The sequence below is a fragment of the Dipodomys spectabilis genome, unplaced genomic scaffold (assembly GCF_019054845.1).
Source record: "Dipodomys spectabilis isolate Male_0828 unplaced genomic scaffold, ASM1905484v1 ptg000081l, whole genome shotgun sequence".
Classification (NCBI taxonomy): domain Eukaryota; kingdom Metazoa; phylum Chordata; class Mammalia; order Rodentia; family Heteromyidae; genus Dipodomys; species Dipodomys spectabilis.
In genome coordinates this window covers 9,129,201-9,137,881 of record NW_024870758.1, presented here as the reverse complement: position 1 = coordinate 9,137,881, position 8,681 = coordinate 9,129,201, and positions in this window count along the sequence as shown.

The following is an 8,681-nucleotide window of genomic DNA, read 5'->3' as shown; positions in this document are numbered from 1 at the left end:
AGTAATTTTTCCCTTCTACATATTTTCTTTTTTCTCTTTTTTATTTTAATAAATTTTTATTTAAAAATACTGTACAAAGGGGTTATAGTTACATGAGCAAGGTAATGAGTACATTTCCTATCAAGCATTGTTGCCTCCTCCTTTGTTTTTCCCCTACCATCCCTTCCCTCCCACCTCCGCAACTACACGCCCCTCACCCTCCCGAGCCTAAATTGTAAAGTTCGTTTTCAACATAGTGTCTTGTAAGTCTCATTGTTACAATGGGTCAACCTATATCCCTATTTAAGCATTTTGTTTTTTTCTCTTTCCCCTCAAATTAGAGAAGTGTATATAAAAGATGCAGGGCACTGACATCAAATACAGTGAAAACAGGGGTTATACTGTAGGGGAGGAACATAAAAAGAAACCAAAAAATCACATGGTACATTATAAATGAATTTGAAACAATAACAAGAACGAAAAAACACTTGTGTCCCTATGTTGGACAAATGGGATTACATGAAACTGCAGAGCTTCTGCATGGCAAAGGGCATAGCTATCAAGATCAATAGAAAGCCCACGGATTGGGAGAAGATCTTCACTAGCCATACAATGAATAAGGGTCTCATATCTAAAATATACTTGGAACTCAAAAAAAATAAATCCCCCAACAACAAATCCTCAAAGGAACAACTACCCAATGAATAAGTGGGCTAAAGACTTAAAGAGAAACTTCTCTGAAGAGAAAATAAGAATGGCCAATAGACATATGAAGAAATGCTCAACCTCTCTAGCCATAAAAGAAATGCAAATCAAAACAAGTTGAGATATCACCTCACCCTAGTTAGAATAGCTATAATCAAGAACTCTAATAACAACAGATGTTGGAGGGGATGTGGACCGAAGGGAACCCTACTGCATTGTTGGTGGGAGTGTAAACTTGTTCAACCACTTTGGAAATCAGTATAGAAGTTCCTCAAAAGACTCCACATAGAGCTCTCCTATGACCCAGCAATCCCACTTTTGGGCAATTACCCAAATGATCACAAAGAAGACCATACTAAAGCTCCCAGCACAACTATGTTTATGGCAGCATTATTTACCATAGCTAAGATATGGAACCAACCCAGATGCCTCTCAGTAGATGAACGGATCAAGAAAATGTGGTATATTTATACAATGGAATTTTATGCCTCCATCTGAAAGAATGACATTGCCCCATTTGTTAGAAAATGTAAAGACTTGGAAAAAATTATATTAATTGAAGTAAGTCAGGCCCAAAGAAACATAGGTCCCATGGTTTCCCTTATTTGCAATAACTAGTATAGATCTGGGACAAGTAGAAAAGGTCAAAAGCTATGTACATATGACCAGATAAGATGTTGTTAGGTGAAATGAACCCCTTCTACATTCTTATATGCTACATTTCTATACCTTGTTTATGAGATAGGCTCTCACTATATGTACAGCTAAAGCTGTATAATATATATATATATATATATATATATATATATATATATACATACATACATATAATCCCAAGCTTTATATATAGTACCCCAAGTTGTTCTTCAACTCAGGACAATCCAGCCTTAGCTCTCTGACTATTGAGATTATAAGTACACATATACCTTACCTGGCCCGTTTGGGCCATTTTAAGTGAGCAATTCACTGTCATGAAGTAAATTTACATTGTTGTGAAACTATTATTACTATTCTTTTTTAAAATACTTTTTTGTTGCAAAGATAGTATACAGAGGGATTACAGTTACATGAGTAAGGTCATGAGTTCATTTCCTAACAAACATTGTTACCCCCCCACACCCCCCATTAACCAATACTCAAACTCTGTATCTACTAGGTAGTAATTCCTCATTTTCTTCCTATACTACTTCTGGTACTCAGTTACTCTACTATCTTCCAACATGGCAATATTAACCAAAAGAAAAAGTTTCTGCTGGGATATTTGATTGAGATGACATTAAATTTAGAGATCAATTTGACAACTGAGAGCTTAGAAACATGAAGACTTCCAATGTTTCTTCATCTAGATCTCATCCAGCTTCTTTCTGGAAATCTTTGAAATTTTCTATGTAAACTTCATGCACTTCTCTCATTTTTATGCTTTTGTCATAATGTTATTGTGAATACACTGTTTTACCTTGACTTTTCATTTACTTGTTTCTAGGCAAATTTTAATTCTAACTACCCTTCTTTAAGCCCAAGGTTTAGCATCGGTCTAGATATTGGGAATCCACCCTAGATATATGTCCCATCATTTTTTTTCCTGCTAGAAATAATAAACAATACATGTCATTAGCACCCAAGAAAGAGAGGACAAAAAGTTGAATCACATTTCCTGAGTTGCTTACAAGACCAGAAACACCCACTCAAAAGAAAAAGACTCAAAATTTCCAACTCTTAGTCTAGAGTGTTTAGAGGAGACACTTATCAAAACATCACTTTAAGCAAAGCTAATAAAGTTGCCAATTGAGACATGATGTTGATTTGTAGGTAGAACATACTCCAATCTTTTCAATTATATTCTTACAGTACTACAACATTTTCAATTATACATGGTCATAATACTTAAAGGTCATCCTGACACAAGATTTTTGACTAATACAGGAATGAATTTGCAGGCCCATTATAACCTAGAGAACTATCATTAGCGATGTTGTATTTTCCAGGGAACATTTTGATTCTCTTTTCAGGAATTATAAAATGTGGGAGTCATTAATTTTGTACTACTTGTCCTTATTCATATGCCTAGTTCTGAAATCATCTATCAAAAAAGGAAGTGAATTTAACATTTGATCATCTCATTTACTAAATGAAACACAATATTTAAAAAATTATCATTAATTACATGTAATTACATAATTACATGTAATTATGGAGAATTTTTCTCATTCCTTCCATTGCATAGACTCAGTATCAGTTAAATCTTCAGTCTCTGATTTTATTTCTAAAGTGTTTCTACATAATAAAAGTTGTTTGTTGGTCCTTCAAATTAAGGGTAAGGGAGGGCACAGCAAGGGACAAAGGGTGAACCAGTGCAGAAGTGGTACTCATTACACACTATGTTGAAGATGAATTATACAACTTGTAAGTGGGGACAGAATGGGAAAGCTGGCAAAGAGCTAGGGAAGGCTGACATTGTCCAAAAAGAAATGTAGTCATTGCCTGACTTAGGTAACTGTAACCCCTCTGTACATTGCCTTTACAATAACAATGAAATAAATTAAAAATAATATATAACCAATCCAACTTAGACAATAATCAAGTTTTTATTGCACAAAACTTTGAGTTTAATTTAATACAAATGCTTTCCCCATCATACCTGGTTGAGATGCAATTTTGCTGAAAAACTCTGGATAGGGAGAGTATGTTTTTGGTTTTCCCGTCTCTTCCTTTCATCTTTTCTACTTGAACTGGCTAACCACTTAAACGAGTACTTGGGGAAAGAGGGATGCCAAGGGAAGTATGAGGTTTGTGGGCAGAATAGAAAAGAGAAAATATATGCCCAAGGTGTCCTTCTCTATTTGAGACTCTAGTAAACTGGCATTTTGCTTTCAGAGACATGCAGATATATAAAGCTGCCTTCCTCTTCTTAGTGTTTTTCTGTTATGTTCTGAGAACCCTCAGGATTATTAACTGTCAAGTCACAATAAGGGAACTGAATGTAAGGTGGAAAAATATAGATTTTAAATGTAGGTCCTTCCACTTTCCTTAAACAGTACCATATTAGAGGCTACCTCTTCTACGGATCTTAGTATTTCTTATGATAGGATTTGTACATATGCATGACTCACGCCACTATTCATGTACTTCTACCCAGAAAACTTGATTAAATAAATCAACTCTCTCTCCTTCCATCTAGGTCACAGGAAAGTCCTTACATTGGATGTTCCAGGCAAGAAATGATGCTAATTTTTCCAATCAACTTTTTTTTTTGCCTGTCCTAGGGTTTGAACTCAGAGTGTGGGCACTGTCAGGGATAGTGCTCAAAACTAGCACTCTACTACCTGAGCCACAGCACCACTTCCAGCTTTTTCTGTGTATATGGTACTGAGGAATTGAACTCAGGATGTCATGCGTGCTAAGAAAGCACTCTACCACTGAGCCACCTTCCCAGACCCTTCCAATGAAATTTGAAGAATCTATATAGCAAGACCCTGCCTCAGAATAAAAGGAGACACCCATTACAATCTATCCATAAGAGACCTAATTATTTATTAATATTGAATTCAGAAGAAGGGAGAATGACTTAGGGCAAATGTGGTCGTTATAGCAAAATCAAAGCTCATTCCAAATATCATTCTTACAACCCTCCCCTAATCTTCTACAAACATTTCAGGATGGATGAGAAGTTTAGGATGGATGAATTCAAGGTTATTTTTCTGTCATTTCTACAACATGGATTTCCTATTCAGATTTTCATTCAGAGAATATATTGTTTTCATGTATAAGTTTATACTGGGACAGAAAAGTCCAATTATTTTCATCAGCTTTGTTATAGTTTACCCTAATATATTTCACAAATTTATATAATACAATTAGAAAAAATAAGACTTTTGTATATATGTAAGAACATATTGCAAATTATCACTAAGCAACAGAAAGAGTTTACTCACGCACATGAGTAATTCTTTCCTCCTGATCCTATTCACATGGCCTTCCCAAGATCTGATTTTTGCCACTATAGGTAAGATGATATTCTCTCAATGTTATAATACAGTAATACTACTTTTTGTTTGGCTTCCTTCATAATAGACAATTTTATTGAAATCATCTATATTGTGTGTGTTAGTGGTTCACTGCTGTTATTGCAGAGTACTGGTTCATTGTATGCAATCTGTTTATGTATTCCTCTCTGATGGACATATTCATTGTTTCCAGTTTCTGACTCTTACAATAGAGCTATTAGGAATATTCATGAACAAGTCTTTTTGTGGAGGTATGTTTATAGTTCTTTTATATTAATCGTTGGGAGTAAAATGAAAGAGTTCTATGGTAGTAAATGAATGTTAAACATTTTAAGAATCTGCCATACTATTTTACAAAGTCACATGAAATGTCATCTTCTCACTAGGAGTATATATGAGTTATTGTTCCCTGATACATTTATATAGCATTTTAATAGAATCATGGTGATATTCTGCTCTATTTTAATTAATTTCACCATGACTAACGATGTAGAACATCTTATGTTTATATGCCATCAGGTTACCTTTGTTTAAATGTTCAGCTCTACATAGTTATTTGAAATATTATATTTCTGCAGTTTTAAATGCTATGCTTTCTCTACTGAGTTGCTTTTTTAAACTTCCAAATTCAGTAGACTATCTATGTTAGTCTATATTTGAACTCCCTCTCTTAAGTTCTATTAATCCATTTGTCTTTCATTTCTTAATTATTTTAACATTTGAAGCCTGAAATCAAAACTAAGGATGCTCCATTGTTTCCTTATCAGAGTGTATCTGTCTCAAGTGGAAACTACCTGTCAATCATATCAAAATGCTTTGAGGACATTTGGCTGAGATGGCTTGGTAAAAGTGTCTGAGGTGAATGAGAGTTTAACCATGTTCACACCTGTGATCTGCAGACATAGTATATCTTGCCATTTTTTAGGTCATCTTTAATTTCTCTTGGGAAAGTTTTGGACTCTTTCCATGTTCATGTTTTACACAATTCTTCATTTTTTCATCTATTTGGTGCTAAAATAAACTATTACTTAAAAAAATTAATTTCCTCCTATGTGGTGGCACATACCTGTCAGGCTTGATAAATGAGAGCCTCAGGCAGGAAGTTCATGAGTTCAAGGCCAGCCTGGATGACATTGTTTTATCTGAAAAGAAAAATAACATGAATGAGTAATTCCATATTTTAGAAATATTTGATGCATTGTGTTCTCACTTGGGTTTAATGAAAAGTTTGATATTGTAATATATAATATTCCGTATTTCTCAGGCTCGTATTTTTTTGCATTCAAGACCTAAATTTATTTTTTAATTTTTTTGCTTTTTAAAATAAATTTTTATTGTGAAAATACCATACAGAGGGGTTACAATTGCATGAGCAAGGTAACGAGTACATTTCTTTTTTTTTTTTTAATTTAATTTTATTTTATTTGTGAACATACTGTACAGAGGGGTTACAATTACATGGGCAGGATAATGCGTACATTTCTTACCAAGCATTGCAGCCTCCTCCTTTGTTTACCCTTCACCTCCCTTCCCAAAGCCTCCCCCCTCCCCCCAATCCCAATCCTTCTCCTTCCCCCCCTTCCCCCCTCCCCCCCCGCCCCCGCACCGACATTGTAAACCTCGTTTTGGACATGACAACTTGACGAGTACGTTTCTTATCAAGCATTGTTGCCTCCTCCTTTGTTTTTCCCCTACCATGCCTGCCCTACCATCTCCATGACTACATTCTCCTGTGCCCCTCCCCGCCAATGTTGTAAAGTTCGTTTTTTGACATAGCATTTTGTACATCTCAGGCTGTTTTTACAACATCATTCCTTATTAGTTTTAACCAGTGATTATATTTATTCTGTGTTGGAATAGTTTTCCTTCAAATTTCTCATGTGTACAATCATATTTTTTGAAATTGCATGTTTATATTTTTAGAATACTTGGAAGATTTTCTTCAAAGATTTTTTTGCGTCTCTAATCCCTATCTTAAGAAAACTGTTACATTTATATGAGGTCATTCAAATTGCTACACATCATTGTTTGTAGCTATATTTCTAAACAGTTTTTTTCTGTGTTATATTTTCGTTAAGACTTTTGCTTTGTTTTCCAATTTCGCTAATTTTCATTTTTAATGTTTTTAAATGATACTGATTTTCTTCCCACAACTCGCAATATGCCGTATTCCACCAAGTACTTTGTAGTTTTCCTATTTTTTGTATATATTTTTAATTGTAACGATATTGTACAGAGGGGTTACAGTTACATGAGTAAGGTAATGAGTACATTTCCTATTGAGCATTGTTACCTCCTCCTTTGTTTTTCCCCTATCATCCCTTCCCTCCCCATCTCTCCGGCTCCTCCCTTCCCTCACCCCAGGTTGTAAAGTTCGTTTTCAATATAGTGTCTTGTACCTCTCATTGTTAAAATTGATCATCCTTATCCTTACTTTAGCATTTTATTATTTCCCTTCCCTTCCTCAAATTAGAAAAATGTATATACAGGATGCTGGGCACCGGATCAAATACAGTGGAAACTATACCATGGGGGGAAGAACATACAAAAGAAACAAAAACAAATCACATAGTACATTATAAATACATTTAAAAACAACAGCAAACAAACTTGTTCAAAAGGAACTAAACAACTGAAGGGCAGTGATGGGAGGGAGAGAATGAACGGGAAAGTTGGACCAACTGACATTAAGCAAAAAGAAAGAAATGTACATGTCATCTGATGTGGAAGAAATAACTGTATTGTCAAAGCTCATCGAATTCATAAACTTTATAGACCACGATAAAGACAATTTGCCCCATGAAGGTTATAATGTGTTTGTGACTTGAGCTAAGTATCACTGTGGAATTTGTGAAATTTATGTAATCACTTAATCATTATAAAAACATTTAATCATAATAAAAATTTAAAAAAAAAACAGCAAGAAAGATAAAACCACTTGTGTCCCTATCTTGTGGTTCATTTCGCTTAGCATCATCTTATATGTTCATATGTGCATAGTTTTCTTATCTTGAACGATGACTTAGGCCATTGTAAAACCTATTCCCTGCATTATGCTACTTAACCTTCTAAACAGTTAGAATAATGGTTTTAAATACTTCTCTGATAATTTTAATATGTGTTTAAAATGTAGCCTAGTTTCAATTGGTCGATTACTCTCTCCATTAAATGTTTTATTTCATTTTTCTTTTGAATACTTGGAAATACTTGTTTGGTTGGTTACATTTAAAAATGTATCACACTTATCATATTTTTGCATTTATATTAACATTGAAATTTTGGGAATTAGATAATTTACTTGAGAAAAGTCTGATTTTTTTATGTTTTGCTTTTCTAGAATATTGCTTAATTTATAGTAATTCTTCCACTACTTAGATATAAAAAAGTTTCCTACATTTTACTGCCAACATTATGTAGTTACTTGGTCATTTGGTCTACTTAGAAAAGTCATCTGTTGTTGCATTGTAAGAACAATACATTCTAATTTTGTTTGGTATTTCCACAGCTTCAAGAACTTCCTCACAGGTCGACCTCTGGGCACCTGCTGTCTGGGAAGTGTTCTCTCTTTAGATATCTTTCTTCTATGAAGTTTTCTTCCCATTCCTTCCTCAGATACTTCATATCATTTGCATGAGTTCTCTACAACTAGAAGTTAATTACTCTTCACTGTGTTGTGGCTTGAGAATTCTTTCAAGGTGTTAAACTAGAAATGGTGTAGGACTCATTTCATGTGTTTCAGGTCTTTATGAGATCATTCTCCATTATTTAAATCCAGGGTTTGAAGACTGTTTTTCATGTTATCTTCCTATATTTCTATTTATTATTATTTTTTCTTTGTTTTGATAATTTCAGGTGATGACAAAATTTATCCAGAGTTTAATGTTTCAAAAGTTCTAATTAATAAATTATTAGATGCTTTTATGCTGTTGTAACAATTGTACCAAACCTAATTATTTAAAACAATATGAACTTTAAAAGGAAAAAAAAAAAACA